Source organism: Narcine bancroftii, chromosome 8 (assembly GCF_036971445.1).
Source record: "Narcine bancroftii isolate sNarBan1 chromosome 8, sNarBan1.hap1, whole genome shotgun sequence".
In the NCBI taxonomy this organism is placed as follows: domain Eukaryota; kingdom Metazoa; phylum Chordata; class Chondrichthyes; order Torpediniformes; family Narcinidae; genus Narcine; species Narcine bancroftii.
This window is the reverse complement of record NC_091476.1, coordinates 165,087,667-165,108,317: the sequence shown is the minus strand read 5'-3', so window position 1 is coordinate 165,108,317 and position 20,651 is coordinate 165,087,667. Positions and strand designations below refer to the sequence as shown.

At 37.9% G+C, this 20,651-nt stretch overlaps 1 protein-coding gene across 1 annotated transcript in view; it reads right to left on the bottom strand.

Annotated features, from left to right (window-relative positions):
* LOC138742140 (uncharacterized) overlaps positions 1-20,651 on the bottom strand; it is a 57,163-nt gene that overhangs the window by 35,750 nt on the left and 762 nt on the right. The gene's annotated exons all lie outside the window — the stretch shown is intronic.

Genomic DNA, 20,651 nt, shown 5'->3' with positions numbered 1-20,651 from the left:
TTTGTTAATCAAATTAAATAAATAATCAACAATATACTCAAATTAAAAATCCTGAGTTATTTCAAAAGCGAGTTGAACTTCAAACTAAATTTGATCTTCTTTCCACATATGTGATTGAAAGCCAATTGTTAAAGAGTAAGTGTCCGTTTTATATTCATGGTGATAAGTCAGGTAAGCTTTAACTAACCAGCTGAGAAGTTTTGAAGCCAAGCAGCAAATTACAAAGATTCGAAAGGAGGATGATAACCTAACTACAGATCCCTCTGAGATAAATGATACATTCAAGAATTTTTTTCTCCCAGCTTTACACTTCTGAATTCACAAATGATGAAAGATTTCCTGGATTGTTTAAACATGCCCACACTTTCTTCAGATGACCAAATGATACTAGGTGAGTCTATATCACACGAAGAAATAGTTGCTGCTATTTCTTCACTACATTCTGGAAGAGCTCTGGGACCCGACTGGTTTCCTGTGGATTTTTTACAAATCTTTTTCTCATCTATTTTCACCTCAATTAAATTCTGTGTTATTAGACTCGTTCAGGCAGGGTAATCTCCCGGCAACATTTAACGAAGTGTGTATATCTCTCATAGTAAAGAAAGGTAAAGATCCAACTGAGTGCTCCTCCTTGAGGCTGATTTCTTTATTAAATATTGATGTAAAAATTTTGGCTAAAGTTTTGGCCTGATAGTCAAATATATTACCATCTATCATTTCTGCAGACCAGTCTGGTTTTATTAAAAACCGTTACTCTTATTTTAATATTTCACTTATTAGTTATTTTGTACTTACCTTCTCATGCAGTTCCTGAGTGTGTTCTCTCCCTTGATATAGAGAAAGCATTCGATTGAGTTAAATGGATATAGTTATCTATGATTTTAGAAAAATTCAATTTTGGTTCAGGTTTTATTACATGGATTAAATTATTGTACTCATGCCCTATGGCCTCAATTCTCACTAATTTTCAACAATCACAACCTTTCAATTTCCAATGGGGAACCCATCAAGGGCATCCTCTAAGTCCATTACTCATTGATCTGGGGCTTGGAACCGTGAGCAATTGCATTTTGAGAGTGCAGGGATATTTCAAAGATTTATAGAAAGAAATTGAACATAGAGTTTCCCTTTATGCGGATGATCTTCTGCTTTACTTATCAAATCCTGACACTTCTTTACCGTCCATGCTGTCAATACTTCTCAATTTAGAAAGTTTTCAGGATATCGATTAAATCTCCATAAAAGTGAACTTTACCCTTTGAATACACCTGCATAAGTGTACACCAATTTTCCTTTTAAGATTGTGGAAAATAAATGTAACTATCTCAGTATTACTGTTACAAAGAATCATAAGTACATTTTTTTTTTATATTATTAAAGCAAGTGAAATGATCTTTAACACAATGGTTGCCACTTTCTATATCTCTGGTCAGTCGTATTAATTCTATTAAAAATGAATATTTTACCTAAATTTTTATTCCTTTTATAGTCTATACCAATTTTCATTCTCAAATCATTTTTTGATTCACTTGATTTGATTATATAATATATATATGGAAGGGTAAGCACCCTCATCTAAACAAAGTTAATCTTCCAAAGCCTAAAAGGAATGGAGGCATGGGTCTACCAAATTTCAAATTTTACTATTGGGCAGTCAATATACATAACTTTATGTTTTGTTTACATTTTCATAATTGAGTGGACTGTCCAGAATGGGAAGCAATGGAGCTGAATTCTGCTTTAAAAAAAACATTTCCATTCCAGCACTTCTTGGACCTCACTTCCCTTTAAATAAATTGATAATCTTGTATTTACACATACTGTGGGTGCAGTTGAGAAAACACTTTGGACTTTGTGGTGTTTCTCTATCAAGCCCTGTCTTCTTTTTCAATTTTTTTTTTATTGGTTTTTATAATAAATACAGTACAATGAAACTGAAAATACAATATCACATACGTATATATATTAAGATAAAACTTCAAACAGTATACATTTGATTCCCCCCTCCACTGCACTGGATGAAGATGGAAAAGGCATACAAAATATATATACACTCTTTAAAAAAGAACTAACCAAATAAAAATCTGAGCAGCTTATCCTAAGGGTTAGATCTATTTTGTAGCTTTTGATTCATACCATGAATCAAAAAACAAAGGTAAGATTATATCTTATCTGTAAAAGTACCTCTAAACACATTAAGAACATTTACATCAAATGAAAATAAGACATAAAAGGTCATCATGTATCTTCAAATTTCACCGATGAATCAAATACATGACATCTAAATTTTTCTAAACTTAAACAGGACATAATATCAGAGAACCACTGAAACCTGTTGGAGATCTAGAGTCTTTCCATTTGAATAAGATGGCTCTTCTAGCCAACAATGTAGAGAGGGCCACAACCTTTTGCCTATGTCTGATTCAATAACCCAAAAATACAGTTGAAAAGATATTTAAATATTTCTTTCCAATAGATTTCTAAAGATGGACAAGGCCAAAACATATGTGTTAATGTAGCAATATCAGATTTGCATCTATCGCAAGTAGGGTCAATTGGAAAAGATGCAAGCCTGCTTATCTTTGGACATGTGAACATGATGCACCACTTTTAATTGGATTAATGAATGTCGGACACATATTGAAGATGGATTCACCAGTTTAAGAATCTTGCCCCATAGATCCTCTAATGAGGGTCTTGCAAGTCCCAATTCCCAAGTCTTTTTAATCATATCATGAAGTACTGGACATAATTTCAATAATGTATGAAATTCCAATTAATCCTTTCTGAGAAGTATTCAATTGAAAAATATTATCAGCTAGATCTGGTGGATATACAAATAGAAAGTCTGGTAATAAGGTATTTAAGAAATTTCTAAGTTGTAAATATCTAAAAAAACAGATATTTGGTCAGTCATATTTACTTATTAAACAACCTTCCTTAAATAAATTTGCAAGAAATAATACCTTTGATTTTCTATAGAGAAGGATTAATCAATTATTGATGGTCATAAAAATAATTATGAGAGATAGCACTAGATAAAACAAAGGTTTTTAAATTTAAACATTTCCTAAATTGGAACTAGATTTGCAATATTTGTTTGAGTATTGGATTGGATATATCCTTATTAATCTTGGTAAAACTTAATGGAAGAAAGGTACCAATAAAGTGGCCACTGAATACTGCTGGATAGATTTCACTTCTCAACCTGTCTGTAATGGACGATCCAATTTGTCAGAATAAAAAAATCCAGTCAGTTAGATCACATATATTAACAGCCCAGTAATAAAATCTAAAATTAGGTAGGGCCATGCCTCCATCTTTTCTCAATTTTTTTGTAAATGAAATTTCCTAATTCTAGAGTGTTCTTCCAAATAAAGGAAGAAACTTTTGAGTCAATATTATCAAAAAAAGACTGAGATGAAAACTGGAATTACTTGAAATTGATTTAAAAAAACTTCAATAATATCATTTTAACTGCATTAATATGACCTATTAAAGATAATGATAAAGGAGACCATCTAGAAAAAGACAATTTCACATACTCGAATAGAGGAGAAAAATTGAGTTTATATGGACCTTTAAACTGTTTAGTAATTTTAACCTCTAAGAATGTGAAATTAACTCTGACAATCTTTAATTGAACTTGAGTGTAGATAGTGACCTGCATATTAATTGGAAAAAGTTCATTTTTTCAAGCCCTATCTTAACCAATCATCTTGTTCAACCTTCTTTCCAAGATTTTGTTTTTCATGAATGATTTAGATTAGATATTGAACATAGTTTTGCATCATTTGAACAGCTTTCTGGAAGGTTCAATTGACTACATACTCTTTTTTTTTCAGATATTTTCTTAAATCTCAGATACCTGATTTTCCTCAGGCACCCTCATTCGAACACTGTTGATGCATTATTCAGTTGGCAAAATCCTTGCAAAGGTTTAATATCCATCATTTATGATAAGTTGGTGGGTTTGAAACATGCCCTCTAATTAAAATTAAAAATGCCTGGGAACAGGATTTTAACTTCTCATTTACGGATGAAGTCTGGGATCTAGTTCTTAAGCTGAATATCACTACATCCTTATGTGCCCATCATTGCTTGTGAAAATTTAAAGTTGTACCTAGGACCCATATGTCTAAAGTCAAAATTCTTGTTGTGATAAATGTAAGAGAGGAGAGGCTTCTTTAATTCATATGTTCTGGATGTGTCCTAGCCTTGAAAAATACTGGTGGGAGGTGTTTCAAACTTTATCTTTAATTTTTAACGTAAATGTAGAGCCAAATCCTTTGATTGCTCTTTGTACAACTGGACAGGATGATATTCTTTTAACTCCAATTAAATGTCGTTCTCTGTCTTTTGCATCTCTGTTGGCCAGACGTGCGATACTGTTTAGCTGGAAGGATGCTGCCCCATCCACTCGTGCTTAATGCTGAGGTAAATTATGTCCTGTTTAAACTTAGAAAGAGTTCCGTTACTCAATTAATAATTCAAGTATAAGGTTTCAAATGTTATGGGGACCATTTCTGAATTATATTCATAACCTCTAGGCATAATATTATTTCCAAATTTTAATACTTACTATTTTACATCAGGAACGAAGTACATTTTTTTTAGTCATACAATGTGGGTTAGGGGATGGGGTTTAGAGCCAAGGTTTACATGATAAAAAGACATCCTTTTGATGTATTTTTTGTATTATGTTTGTGTTATGTGTTATACAGTTTGTTGAGTCATTATGCATTCCATAAATGTTTTGTATATGCATGTTTACTTATGAAAATCAATAAAAATATTAAAAGAGAGACAAGTGAGCTTTGAGACATGGCCAGTTCATTATCAGTGAAGATACCCTGTACCAATGAGAAAGTTTATGTTAACATGCAATGAAATTATACCCAGCAGATCTCAGACTAGCTCTGCTTCTTGTGGTGCCTCACTTGCTCTTGTGCTCACCTGATTCACCACTCACTCTTTCAAAGAGGTCAACCTGCTGTTCTGAGATTTGTCTCACCATCTGGAGAGACATCCACCTTTTCCTTGTCATCTTTGCCCCTGACATAATAATTGTGAAAGGTAGCTGACTACATAAAGTGGTGTGAATTCTTGGATGATTGAGTGCATTAGTCATGGAGAAGGTGCAAGTGTAGTGGACCTGGAGAGATAGAGAATGCATACAGTTGCATGGAATCAAGGTGAATATTTGTAATGAACTAAGGGAGTGCTACTGCAGTGGACAGGACACACAATTTTGTACCTTATTTAACAGGTCAAAGTATAAAGAAAGAAACAGAACTCACAGAGTGGTTGGGAGAGACAGGAATGAGAGGAGATGGGAGACTGGGAGGAATGGGGAGTAATGTGAAAATTACAATTAGAGGAAAAGAGGAGAACATGAAGAACAGCAGGGAAATTAAAAAAGAGTTCCAGAGGATCAGAGGGAGAGAGAGGCAAGAAAAGAGGCATGACTTATGAGTGACTGAGTGTTTTTCACAGGAAGATATTCACAAACTCTGAAGAGAAGAGCCACAGGTGAATGAGAAAGTTTTGCATCACCAGGACTTACCTTGATTAATCGTTTGAGGTCATGAGAGCTTCTTCAACATAATTCACCAATGCAGGGGCAATGATGCATCTTGCGAAGAACATCCTGGCAACTTTCTGCCAGGTGTTTGCATGAAATTCAAGTTTCCTCTTTGTTCCTTATTGATGCATCCTCTCCATCCTAAGCAGGTGGAATAATGCTAGAAATGTTGTACACTTATTCCTTTATAATGAGCTAATGATGTTGTGGCTGCTGTGAGAGATTCAACTGTTGTTGCAAAATAGCTTAATAATGCTAGTTATTAAATAGAACATAGAAATACCCAATCGTTTTCCTCATAATTTTGTGTTAGGGAGACACCAAATACAGCTTAAAACCAGAAGAAACAGAGCAGACACATTTCTAGCACATAATCTCCAAAGTTGTCATGTTGTCCTTCTTTCTGTCTCCCTAAAACTCCTCTTTTCCTTCTTTGTTTTTGCTTTACGGTACTTTGTTTCATTTTTGGAGAAGTGGTGTCATGACAAATTGGTTTTGAAATAGTAGTTACACAAAAAATAGCACTTCCCTTCCTCATTTACTGTGTTTCTCCCTGTACATCCCCATCCCCAATTCTCCCCACTGCACACCACCACCCTATTAGTTCTCCTTTGGGCTACCAACTCATTGCCTCTTCTTCTTTGCTCAGTAACTTCACCCGCAATTCACTACATTTCCCATGTCCTTCACCATCAACAACCCCCCTGCCTTCCAAACTGCTCTTTTCAATTAGAACTGACTCTTTTTTCCCCCAAAATTTCAACTATTTCTTCCACCAAAATAGACGGCTTTCATGCCGTCTGTTTGAACCTAAAACCTCAGAGCTATGATGAGTTTGGAAAATTCAGAACTCCTGAAGGCTAAATAAAAATGAACCTTTTTAACACCATTTGCCCTTCTCTCACTTTAGCAGTAAATCTTCTTGAAGAGTGAAAAGCAAAGGCCCCTCTCCTTACTCAAGTGATTAACACTGAGATAAGTTCGTAATCCAAACATTATTATAATTTGAGAGAGGTCACTGTTTACTATCATGACTTTACAAAGGGTAGAGAAGAGCTTCACAAAAGGAAAAGGCTTTGGTTATGAGGAGAAACTCAGGGAAATGCAACTTTTGTTAAGAGCTGAGAAGTATTTCCAAATAGTGAAAGCTTTTGTGAGGATAAATGGGAGTAATTTAGGAATGCAAAAGGCACAATTTTATGATCTTCACCTAAGGGAGAGAATGAGATTTATGCAAAACAGGCCTGTAATTTGGAATGGGCACGAGTTTACAACAGCTTTTAAAGAAAAATCAAAACAATAAACAATTAAATTTTTAATTTAAAATTTGGAGAAAGAGGAGACTGGGTCACTTGCTTTTCACAATGTGCCATAAAATGAGATTATTCCATTTAATACAGCACATCCTCACACCAGAAAATAAATACCATATCAGTGAATGTTCTTAAACGCTACTGGCTGGGTGCATCTGACAGGAAGTCTAAAGAATAAAACACAGTAATCAGAGGTAACTGATATGGGGTGGTGGGGTGTGTGTGGGTGTACATGTATATCTCCTTTGTAAGATTTAAGCATTGAGCAATTTGCAGCATCCCATTTGTAGGTTTCTTTTCTGTTCTCTTTGCTTCCCTGGAGCTTTCAATTAATCATCCATGTCTTATAATGCACACATGCCATGCCCCTTTTAGGAGGCCTACTGTCCATCTCTGAACAGTGTGAGACCAGAATGCAGTGAATGATCAGCACCAAGAGTGTTTGAAAATTGCTTAATGGTTATTTTTTCCTTTAACCTTTTAACACACCTTTCCTGCAGATTTTTCTTTCAGCGCAACCTATTAAATCTCTGTACCTGTAATCCTTGACATGAATATGTCAAAGAAGGCCTCTTTCTCATTCCATGCAGATTCAAATGTTTTAAAAATTAAAATAATTTCAGCTCTTAACAGTGTACAAAAACGCACATGCAGCTTGAGTTAACAGAATCCTGAAAAATTGTAGGACGCATGTTTGATGCTTACCCTGTTGTTTGAACCCACACACAGTGAAGCCAGGCATCCAAGCTGACATAGAACTAATCACCCAAGGAATCCCACAATGCAATAGAGGTGCTGTAAACTGGGTTATAGCAAGTGCTGAAAAAGCAGGGACTCTCATTATGCATTTCAGGATTGCAAGAACATGATCCTTTTACAAATTGATAAGGAGAGGCCTTTGATTTATTCACTGTGTTAATTAAGAATGAAAAATAAATTTCCCATCTTTCATATGAAATACAGTTTCAATTAAACAATATCAAAATTAAGAGTATAAGGAATTAATTTAATGAGATTTATCTTCAAACATGACTTATTTGAACTTATCTTTTATATTATCCCCCCCACCATGTTGGCTTCTGACCTGCCTTACTGCTGCTTCCCACCTCCTCCTTTGGACAGCAATTGAATAATCAGAAAGACTTCTTAATGTCACAGTCAGTGTGACCCTTACTTGTTGAGCTTATTTAAGCATCAAACACATGCAGCGATACATGAGCATGAAGCAGTTAATCACACAAGTTGATGACATAGATCTCTAGAATTATTTTTCTCTACCATTACAAAGCTGATACTCTAAATGCATTTTGACATCAAAGCGACATCAGATTTCAACGCAAGATTGATTTTGCTGTAAATTTTGTTAATGATTTGGAAGTGAGATTTGTAAAAAATCTTCAAAATCACTCTATTATTGCAACTGAAATGCAGTAAATGGAAAGAAAGCGGAGGTTTATATGGTTGAGTTTTCGTGAATGTTTGCACCAACTGTTCTTCGATATTATTTGGAACAATAATAAACAAAAGCCTCGGTCTGATATATTGTTCCCATTTCATGAAACCCACAATCCCCACCCATGACAGTCATTTACGCTGATGATTAAAGCATAATGTCTTCCCAAAGGATAATGGTCTCTAACAGTAGAACCAACAAGTGAAAATAAGTTGCCACCTATGGAAAGCCTCAGAAGCACTCAATGCATTGGCAGAGCGTGATCAGCATCTCGTATAGCTCAGTTGGTCACACCCACCAATATGGCTTTGGGCAGACAGTTCAAGTTCAGCAACAGGTTAGGCTTGTCTCCTATATTAATATCACTGTAATGGTTCTAATTTGAGATATTAAATGTATACCTTAATTTTGTTTAAATGTTGGAAAGTGGGAATCAAGAGAAAGCCAAGCATAGAACAGTTTATGCATAAATATGGATGAAGGTTAAAAATGTGACTGATTATAAAGACTGTAGTGGTAAGAGAATCAACAACTTGATAACCATCATTTTTGTCTTGAAATGTTTGTTCACCTTTCCTTCCTGTGTGACCTGCTGAGTTTCTCCAGCACATTTGTGTTCTTCATACGTCGCCAGTATCTGCAGACTTTCTTGTTTAACAACAACCTGTAGCACCGTGTGACCAGCAGTTAGTGAAGCTTACTCACACCAACCAATACAGCATGACCTTGGGCCTGCTGATGCACTTATTTGACAATGATCATGGAGATCAGTTGGGTGTAGCTTCCCCAGTGCTGTAACAACTGTAATGGAGACAATAATGAAGACTTTAAATTTGTCTCCACCTTCTCAAAGAGTGACAACAGGGAGTCCGCAGTGGAGCAGTCAAAAATATCATTGCTACAATATAGAAAGGTTCCGTCCTGTCACATGTCTGCAGATACATCATTAAATCTTTGGTATTCTTGGCTTCACCTTTCAAATCTTTGATCTTCTTCTGTCCCATTTGTTTTCACAAAGGTTTTCAGGGACCTTGTCACTCTCTTTGATAAATAGACAAGTGCCCTCTAATTCAGACCAGTGACAAAAAAATCAAGTTCCCATTAATTTAACTTTCACTTATTCTGCACACATCGTATTTTCTATCATTTAGGGTTGCACAATACGAATCTCTAAGCATTCATAAAATTACAAAGAAAGTTCATTTTTCGGTAGCTTATGGTTAATTTAATCTTTGATTTGTTGATAAGATCAGCTTACATGATACTTCTACAATGTGATTCCCATTGCTTATTTTCTCCCAGTTGTAAAATGGTTAGATATTTTCTGTTATTTTTCTCGAGTCAAATTGAACTGATGATATCATCCTAAAAATTTTAAAAATGAAGTCTCAGTGAGTACATGGAACTGAAAATAAGCATCAAAAGCCAAAATAGGACATGGGAATTCTAAAGTTAAAACCTCTCTATTCATTTTCTCTTCAATGGCAACATCTAGGAGACAAAGGATGTATAGAATAACAGAATGTATAACTCCTTCAGATATTTTGAAGCTGTAAATAGCTGTTAGAGTGTATATTATTGTGAAAGGGTGTGTGACCTCACACCAATCTATAGTTATCATAATTTGGAAATGTTGTGAATAACCTTATGGATAGAATGACACTGTACAAAGGTGCAGAGCTACAGAGAGATATCAGTTGGTATAGAGCAAAAGGAGCATAATTTTTCAACTTTGAGGTTAATTCAGGTATGTGATAATGGCAGAAAAGAGGGTGAACCTAAATCAGATGTGTGATTTCGTGTGGATGAATCTTCTTCCTTACCCTGGTGTTGAGGATGATCATGGAGGAGGTGCCATCACCAATTCTCATAGATTGCAGCCTGCATGAAAGAAAGTCATGGATAGTCTGACGTAGGTGTCCTTTTTGACCAGGTTTTCCGGGGCTGTGTATGGGCCAGGAAGATGGCATTTGCTGTTCACCTGTTTTGGAGGTATGTAAATTGGTGTGGATCAAGGGTGGGTGGAAGGCTAAAGTTAATGTATGCCATGACCAATCTCTCAGACCACTTCAAGATGGTGGATGTCAGAGCCACTGACCAGTCTCTACGTTCTTCTTTGGTACCAAGCTGATTGTAGCTTTCTTGAAACAGCTGAGTACTTCAGCCTGTTGGGAGAGAGGTTGAAAACGGACTCCTGTCAGTTTATCTCCAGAGATATGGAGGACACATAGAGGGACTCCATCTGGACCAGTCAGTTTTGGCAGGTTCACTCTCCAGAAAGCCTAACTAACATCTGAAGCGGTGACCATGTGTGCTAGAGATAAATGTGTCCCTCTGACCACCAGTGCAGGTGTACTGGAGATAGAAGAGACATGCCTTGCTGACCTTCTGCTTGAAGTGAGTGTTGAAGCCCTTGAGCTCATCTGGAAGGGTTGGTTGTTTGTAATTCTGCTCGTGATGGCAAAGGTTCTTGGTGTCTATAAGAAATGTCTGGGACGAGTCTAGTTTGGTACAGCCCCTTGGCATCCCTTATGATTCTGCACAGGTCATACCAGGTTTCTTCTGTAAGGTTGAGTCACCGGACTCCTAGCGAGTGTTCCTCGCTGTTCAGCCATGGTTTCCAGTTGATGGGTCCATGGATGATTCATTTTGAACACAGTCTTCTACACACTTGCTGGGTTCCAAAACCGAACTCCTGTTCTGAATTAAAACTGCACCTTTAGTTAATATTCTCATCAACATCTGCCAGGTCTGCTATCCTGTGAATTTTCTTATTGTGATTAATCCATTAATATTAATTTGTGGCCACTCAAACACATATATAGCATTTTTAAACATCCTGAAATTTATATGTAAAAACACAATGCTGGAGAAACTCAGCTGATCAAACAATATACTTTATATAGCGAAGATAAAGATATTTTTCAGATTTAGACTTCAGATTTATTGTCAAGAGTACACACAAGACATCACATACAACCCTGAGATTCTTTTCTTCTGTGGGCCAGGCAGAATTCCCATTTATTGGTCGTGAAAAAAAAACTTCACAATGTACACATGTAAACAAATAAAGAAATGCAAACAGACTGACTGCAATGCAGAGAGGAAAAGAAAATGTGCAAAGAAGGAGTCCTTAAATAAGTCCCTAATTGAGTCTGTTGTTGAGTTGACTGATGGTGGAGGGGGAGCAGCTGTTCCTGAACCTGATGGTGCAAGACTTGTGGCACCTTGACCTCTTTCCTGATGGAAGAAAATGTGCAAAGTAGGACTCCTTAAATAAGTCCCTGACTGAGTTTGTTGTTGAGTTGACTGATGGTGGAGGGGGCGCAGCTGTTCCTGAACCTGATGGTGCGAGACTTGTGGCACCTTGACCTCTTTCCTGATGGTAGCAGTGAAAACAGAGCATGAGCTAGGTACTGTGGATCTTTGATGACTGCTATTGTTCTCCAATGGCAGTGTTGCGTGTAGATGTTCTTGATGGCAAGGAGGGTTTTTTTCTGGGATGTCCTGGGCTAGGTCTACTATCTTTTGCAGGGCTTTACAGTGTCCCCATACCAGACCAGTTAGCACACATTCCACCATACATTTGTAGAGATTTACCAGGGTTTCTGGTGTCGTACCAAACCACCGCAAACTCCTGAGGAAGTAGAGGTGCTGACGTGTTTTCTTCATGAGGCCATTAGTGTGTTGGGTCCAGGAAAGATCCTCCAAGAGAGTGACTCCCAAGAACTTAAATTACTCACCTCCCCTCCTCTGATCTCCCAATGATCACTGGATCATATACATCTGGATTTCCCTTCTTGACGTCAACAATCAGCTCCTTAGTTCTGGTGACATTGAGTGTGAGGTTATTGTTGGTGCACCATTTGGCCAAGTTTTCAATCTCCCTCCCATCAACCTATTTTATGCAACCCCCAGTTGTGATATCGTCAGCAAATTTCTAGATGGTGTTGCAGTCGTACCGAGCCACAGAGTCATAGGTGTAAAGTAAGTAGAGCGGAGTCTAAGAACATAGCTCTCTGGTGCTCTGGTTCTGATGGAGATTGTAGAGATGTTCTTACCAATCTTCACTGATTGTGGACTTTAGGTGAGGAAATCCAGGATCCAATTATACCGTGTGGTAATGGAGTTTACTGATCAGCTTTGAGGGGATGATGTTTTTAAATACTGAACTACAGTTAATAAAGAACATCCTGATATATGCATCTTTGCTGTCCAGGTATTCCAGGGCTTTATGTAGAGCCAGTGAGATGGCATCCACAGTAGATATGTTGCTATGAATTGGAACAGGTCCATGTCGCTGCTCAGACAGGAGCTGATATGCTTCAATAACAGCCTTTTGAAACATTTCATAATTGTTGATGTGAGTGCCACTGATCAATAGTCATTTAGGCAGGTTACCACACTCTTCATGGGCACTGATACCATTGATGTCTGTTTGAAATAGGTGGGTATCACTCCCTGCCAGAGTGAGATATCCATGAATATGTTGGTAAATTGGTCAGGACAGATTTTTAACACTCAGCCGGGTACTCTGTCCGGACTGGATGTTTTCCTCAGATTCACTCTCCTGCACTTCATAAAACATAGAACACTACAACGCAGTACAGCCCCTTCAGCTTTCGACACTGTGCCGATCCATATACAGTCCTAAAAAAAGTACTACCCCCTATTTTTCTTCCATTCATGTGTCTGTCTTAGAGTCACTTAAATGCTCCTAATGTTTCAGTTTCCACCACCACCCCTGGCAAGGCATTCCAGGCACCCACAACTCTCTGGGTTAAAGAAAAACTTACCCTGATGTCCCCCCTAAATGTCCCTCCCTTCACTTTGAATTTATATCCTCTGGTGTTTCCTATTCCTGCCCTTGGAAAAAGGTACTGGCTGCCCACCTTATCTATGCCTCTCACTACCTTGTAGACCTCTATCAAGTATACTCTCATCCTTCTATGCTCCAAAGAGAAAAGTCCCAACTCTGCTAACCTTGCCTCATAAGGCTTACTTTCCAATTCAGGCAATATCCTGGTAAATCTCCTCTGCACTCTCTCCATAGCTTCCTATAATGAGGTGACCAGAACTGAACATAATAGTAGTCTCACTAGAGATCTGCAGGGTTGCAACATGATTTCTCAACTCTTGAACTCAAATATCGTCATCGGATATGGACAGGAGAGGATCATCAGGGGACATGGAGGAAGAGCAGTTGTGGTTCTTTCTTACTCTTGTGGTTGAATCAGGCGTAGAATGCATGAGTTCATTAGGGAGTGAATCTTTGCTGTCTTCTACTGCACCAGATTTTGAGGCATGTTATGTCAATTAGGTCCTGCCACAACAGTCAGTATCCCTTGTGGTTTCCATTTTCATCTACAAACTCCACTTTGCCCAGAAGATGGCTTTCTGCAGGTCATAACTGCTCCTCCTGTTGTGATCTTGATCTATGGATAACAACAAAGTCAAAGACTCATTTAAGGAGTCTTACTTGTGCACTTTATTGATTGGTTTTCTTTGTTCTATCTCTATTGCACGGTCAGTTTGTTTACATTCATTATGTCCTTACAGTTCTTTTATTTATGTTTTTGTTTTTCATTGTGTACAGTTTATTTTTGCATTACCAATTAGTGGTAATTCTGCCATGCCCACAGGAAAAATTAATCTCAGAGTTGTATGTGGTGTCATGTATGTAGTCTGACAATAAATCTGAAATAAATCTGTGATCTGGCTCTCAGCAGGTATCATACCTTGATGAAGGGCTCAATCCCAAAACTTTGGTTATGTATCTTTATCTTTGCTATATTATTACAATTGATCAGCTGTGTTTCTCCAGCATTGTGTTTTGACTTCAACGATGGTGTCTGCAGACTTTCTTATTTTACTTCTGAATTTTATATAGCTCATTTTACATAGGACCCAGGTGAAATTGGAGTGAACACTTGCTCTGTCACTTTGGTTGAGAAAGTGTGACAGATTAGGTTATATTCTATATAGTATATAGATATGTTTTAAAGGAGATAAAATGTGGCAGGTTTTTTTAGTGTGGGTCACATGCAAACACTTCAAAACAGATCTCATTTAAAATGCCGGAGCTCTGCTCAAGACGGACAGTCCAGGCTCTGGGTGCCTTTGCAAAAACTTTGAAGAAGGCCTATAAGGTGTTAATTGGAGATGCTGTGGAGTAATGGATTATTGTTTTGGAAAGCAACAGATGAACAAACTCGGAAGATAAGGTCTGGAGTCGCAGTTTGAGTGCAGTTGGCTGTTCTAAGAGGGTCATGTGGTTTTCTCTGAGAGAGAGAAAATTCAGTTCTACACTTCAGCAGCAGCAGCCGGGACTGGAACAGGACAAGCTGACAAGCTTGTGGAAAAACCCCATTTGGAAGACGGGTTGTGAGTTCTTAGTTCAGCCTGGTCAAAGTCCTTGTGGTCCATACAAGAGGAGATGCCTGGCTGTATAATGTTTCACTTGAAATAAGGGAAACAAAAAAGGAACTCTGTGATAACATGAAAGAAAGAGGTTATCATCTGGAAAACCTGATCTGATGGGGCAAGTTTCTTCATCAAGACACTGAAGTAGCTAATCTGAAGGAATCAGTCCAAAGAGCAACAAATTTCTCTCTGAAAACCAATAAAAACCTTCCTGGGGAGTAACCATTTACCTTTCAAGCACCAAAGCCTGGTGAAGGTTCATACATTTTAAATTCTGTGCACAGTATAAGAATTGCCTGATACTGGTGAACTTGGAGGAGTGAGAAGTGAGATTGGACTGTGAATCAAATAACTTTTCTGAACTTACACACACATTACATGCACATGCACTTAGAATTAGAAAGGGGTTAAGTTAATAGTAATAAGTTAAAGTTTGATCCTGTTTTTATGTTTAAAGAAAATTAAAAGTAACATTTGTTTAAGTAACCATTTGTCTTGGTGAATTTCTATTGCTGCTGGGTTTGGGGTTTTCTGGGCTCATTCCAAAATGGAATTCTAGGAGGCTATTTGCAATTGAATATTACTGGCACAGTCTAAGTTGGTGAGTCGGAGATTATCTAATCTGATAAAAGCAAGGCCACTTTTTCTCCTGTCTTATTATGTGTTATAGCGAGCCTTTAGGAACAAAGCAGGTTCAAGAGCGAAAATAATTCCAGGCTGCAGAGATGCTGATATCAAAATCTCCATCTGTATCTTTTCCCTTGATCCATGGTTGTTCTACAGATGGATGAGTCACCGCAACAATTTAATGTGCACTTGGGAGTGAGTTAATTACAGGAAAAAAAAACATTTTTTTGGCAACTTTTCAAAATGTTCATCTGTACCCTTAACTGTCAAGTCTGGCTGAGATTATGGAACATGGCATGTGACAAAATCTGGTTGGAGTGTATTGTCTTATTTTAACAGGCACTGGTTTTGTGGAAGTAATTCTCTGACTCCATTACAGGAAAGAACTTTCTAAGAAATGTGAGATTTGCACATTGTTAAATACTCTGACAAACGTTTACATGTGTACACTAGAAAGTACACTGACTGGTTGCATAGCAATCTAGTTTAGAATCTTGAATGTCCAGCAAAGAATAAAGTGGCAAACCTGGCAAAGTCCATCACAAGCACTGACCTGTCCACTGATGACATCCATGTGAGGTATTTTCTCAAAAGGCAGTCAATATCATAAAGGATCGCCATGACCCTGGTTATAATTTTTTTCGCTGCTATCTTCAGGCAGAATATATAGAAGGCTAAAGTTCAGGACCAATGGTTCAAGAACAATTTTCTTTTCATGTTATCAAAGATTCAAAGGTTTCTTTTATTGTCACGTAATATATAAAACATGTAATATACATGATATTCTTCAATTTTTGACTGCCCAACGCCCCTAACAATAAGAGAAAGAAAAGAAAAAGAGTCCCTTCAGAGACCACAAGAGTTTTTAGATTTACCTCCAGCGCTCCCACAGCCTCTGCAACTGCACCGACTCCAGTTCTTTTTTTTAAGCTAGTCTTTGCCAGTTTTTAATGTGATCCTTTTTCCTGTTGTATTACATTGGGGTTTTCATATAAACTATCAATCAACAGCTTTCACCCCACGATATTTCCAAAAACTGTCTCCATTTCTAACCATCGGCATTCCGAGCTTCAGATCCAAACCTCCGATACGATCAGGAATCCTTCAGCACCCGAGGCCTTTTGGGAGCTCTTCTTGCTATCAGGCTCTTGAACATCCCCAAGCTGTCCTATCCCTAATTATATCCTTTTACATTTATCTCTGTCTCATGGTAATTCATACTGTTGTCATTGATGTATAGTATGCACCTGTGTGGCTGTGGCACATCAGAATTTAAAATTTGCATCAGTACAATGTAGTTAAGCATATGACAATAAACTCTCAGGAACCTGGTCAACAGGACGTAGGTGTCCTCAAAACTGTTCTAATGTGGGACACGTGTGACCAGTAACCTACTCCAGTACTACTGTGCTGCATTTGTTATCTGATCTGACTTCCAAATTGTCCTGAGACTTTGTCTTCAGAGCTATGCTGGGATTGATATGTTGAAAACTAGGTTTGATGATGTTGCTATGGCGCATTTCATTCACTTGGACCATTCCACACCATCTATACCAAGTAGAAAAGTTTGTTCACAGGAAATTTTGGATTTTTATCCAAAATGTCCTGAGGCTCTGTGGGAAATGGAGAAGCTAGTTCCTGTTGAATGGCTTTCTGTACAAAACTGTCAAAGTCATCCAATAGACTTCTTCACCACCAGACCTTAAGAAGTTTGCCTGCTGGTGAGAGCTTCCCTGTCAGATCCTTCCTGCACAGCAGCATTCTGTACATAAAGCAGTCCCAGTGGAGTTGAAACCATCAGCATTTCCTTCTGGAATACATATTTATCAGAATAGGTTAGAAAAAAAGCAAAGGTGTTTGTCAAAGTTCACCCTCAACAGCTGCATAACAAAGGACTCAGTGCTCCATCAGCTGTGCCTATGGTTGCGTACAAAGGCAAATACCAACTGTTGCTGGAAGGTTATCAATTTAATGAAAAACACATTTTGGTCTGCCTGAAAGCTACCAATCTTTCAATGCAAGGAACAGTCCATGACCTCTGCATAGTCTTCCATGTAATGCAAATGTATTCGCTATATTATCTTTTGGATTTATTACCTTGATAAATTTGATCATCCACTCTCGGTAGATTTGGAATTGGAATCTGTCCAGAATTGTTCCTTAGCTTCTTTTTTTAGGACCAGCATTACCTTTTAGACTATCCAACATCACTAAGTATATTTCCAATCCAATTATTAACTATTCATTATGTATTTGGTTTCAATTTTGAAGGTTTTTTTGGACTAAAATTTTTTTGCCTTGGCTTATATCTTAACTTTTATTAATTGGGTAAGGGCGCTATACCATACGCCCAAGGCGAAAGTTGTGACTAACGGTCAAATTTCTTCAGCTTTCCCACTAACAAGATCAAGTAGACAGGGATGCCCGCTATCTCCAGGCCTATCCGTATTGGTTATGGAACCGTTGGCCAGGATCCAGACATTAAGGGCCAGGAAGAACATAAGATCAGCTTATTTGTCGATGATGTACTGATATATTTGACAGACGCAGTAAACTCATTGTCCAAACTGCACTCTACTTTGGAAGACTATGGGGAGGTCTCTGGGTACAAGATCAATTGGGACAAGAGTGAGATTATGCCACTCACGGAAGGGGATTAAAAAGGCAGTGGCCAGTGCATAGCGGTTACCTGGAAGTCCGACTCTTGTCTAAGTATTGCGCAGTGGAACAAGGAATTGCAAGCCTGTGTTCCCCTGGAGAGAATCACCTATAATTAAAGGGGAAGGTATGGCACCTTCCAAAAAGTATGGCAGCCGTACCTGAACCACAAAAGTGCATGGCTATGAAGAGGACAATTTTACCTCAGGGCCCCAGTCCACTCCAAATCCTCCCCAATTCTGGGGTGGGACTTTTCCAGCCAGGAAAAGTCAGGGAGAAAAAAACACCCAATCTCAGGCTGCTGGGCCAGGCCAGACCTATAACTCTCCGATATTATTTACTCCATTGTTGTAAATATTTTTTATGTCTTAAATGTTTTTCTTTGATTGGTTGTGTGTCAAGTGTTGGATGTTAGGGAGAATGGGGTGGGGGGAGGGAGAGGGAGGGGTGTTAGGTTTGGACTCAGTATAAAATAAAAAAAACTCGCATAGATTGGATAAGAATAAGCTGCATCAGTATAGATTTGTAACTACCGATAAAGATAAAGTTGGAAACGGAGTTAAAATTTCAAAAACTATAATGTTTTCAAAAATAATTATATATTGCAGCAGCTGTTACTGCTGGAGAGGTTTCGCTCAAAGAGACACACACTATGGGGGTGAATTCAACACTGGTTTACTGTGCTGGCAGCTCTGCTTTTAAAGGGCTCAGAAGCCCATCTCTGACATCATCATGTCACCCAGCTGATGGCATTGCGATCCATTTCCTGGGATTGGTTGTTTAGTGCTATCCGGGGAGCAGCCAATCAGTGAGCCCCTCTCATCTCCAGTTGTGGCTGCTTCCCTGGCTCCACCCGATTCGCTGCTGCTGGCCAGCCCATTGGAGTGGGATGCTGCAGCCGCGTGCTACTGAGTCGGGCGCCGACTTCGAAGAACGTCGCCCATCCCAGCCGGTTGTGTTGGCCACGGGCTCCCGGTGTCGGGTTGCCACTTCGAGCATGGCATGTTCGGTGGCCCACTACAATATCTTACTTTACACCCTTGACCAAACCTTCCTTATTTGTGAGATTAAAGGAACTACTTCTTTTGTAGATTTATTTGCTGATGTTGGTTTGATGTCTTCTGAATAACTTTCAACCAAAAATAATTTACCATACACACATTTTTTTAGATATCTTCACATTAGAAATGTCCTGAATATGGTAATGTCTAATTATCTAACATCACAACCAGCAGATTTACCTGATACTTTATTCTGGTAAGACCCCTTTCAGAGGGTTTAATTGGTGCTATTTATACTCATATTAAATTTGAGATCAGTCCCTATGGATGATATTCAATAAACATGGGAATCAGAACTTCAACTATCTCCTGAAACATGGGGAAGTATTACTGGACTGCTTCACTCTGTGCACTTCATTCTTTAACACAGTTTAAAATAGTTCATAGATCTTATATGTCTGAAGATAAACTAGCGTGCATCTTTCCTAATACGAGCTCTACTTGTGATAGATGCAATACTGATGTGGCTTCATTGACTCATGTTTTGGTCATGTCACGTGTTAGAAAAATTTTGGAAAGATACTTTTAAAACTCTATCAATGACACTAGTTACAACCAGTGGTTACAACCTAACCCCTTAACTGCTCTTTTTTTTTGGAATTAGAGATGTAGGTTGTTTATCTACTTCTGCATTTTGAGCAAAAGCTGTTTCTACACTATTGGCTAGAAGAGCCATTTTACTTTAATGGAAAGACTTCTGATTCTCTTACACTATTTCAATGGCTTTCTCATGTTATGTCTTCTTAAATCAAGAAAAAAAAAATCAGAAGTCATTCTTTAGAAACAACTATTAAATTTGAAGAAACATGGAAACTATTTATTGATTACTTTCATGGAATAGAACTGGTGTTATTCTATGAATTAACTCTTCCTTTCCAGATGTAATATAATTCTTGCCATTTTTGTTATTTGTAGGCGAGGACCCAAGCTATGTTTTAAACTATTCAACAGATATTTTTTTTAGTCGATTAGTTGTTTTTTATATATATAATTATTTCTTAATCTGTTTTCTTTGTTAGGAATATTATTCCTAATATGTCACATTTTCAGTCTTTGTAATTTATATATGAGACATACTATGTAGACTTGGACATCCCATTTTAATTGTTATTTCTATTATCACCATGCTGTGTATATGATGAAATGTTAATAAAAAGTTTGAAAAAGAAAGAAAGAAATGGAATGCTGTTCCCAAAAGATTGGTCGAAATAAATTCAGGAGACTTGCAAAAAGGTATCATCCAAACGAAAGGGAGAAAATTGCAGTCATGGGAAAAGTGAAGGAAGATTAAAAGAAAAAATAACCCGATAGCTCTCAGAGAATAAGCACTCTCACGATGGGATATTAACATTGACTTCTCTGCTGACAGCTAAACTGCTCGCCTTTTCTTTCCCCTCTCTCTTTCCAGTTCTCCCTCCCTTACCCATCCATCTGTCCCTCCTTGACCTCGTTGCTGCCAAACACTCCCTCCTTTCTCCACCGATCATCTCCTGCCTTGGGCAACGTTCCCCCCCTCCAATCTTTTTGTTCGG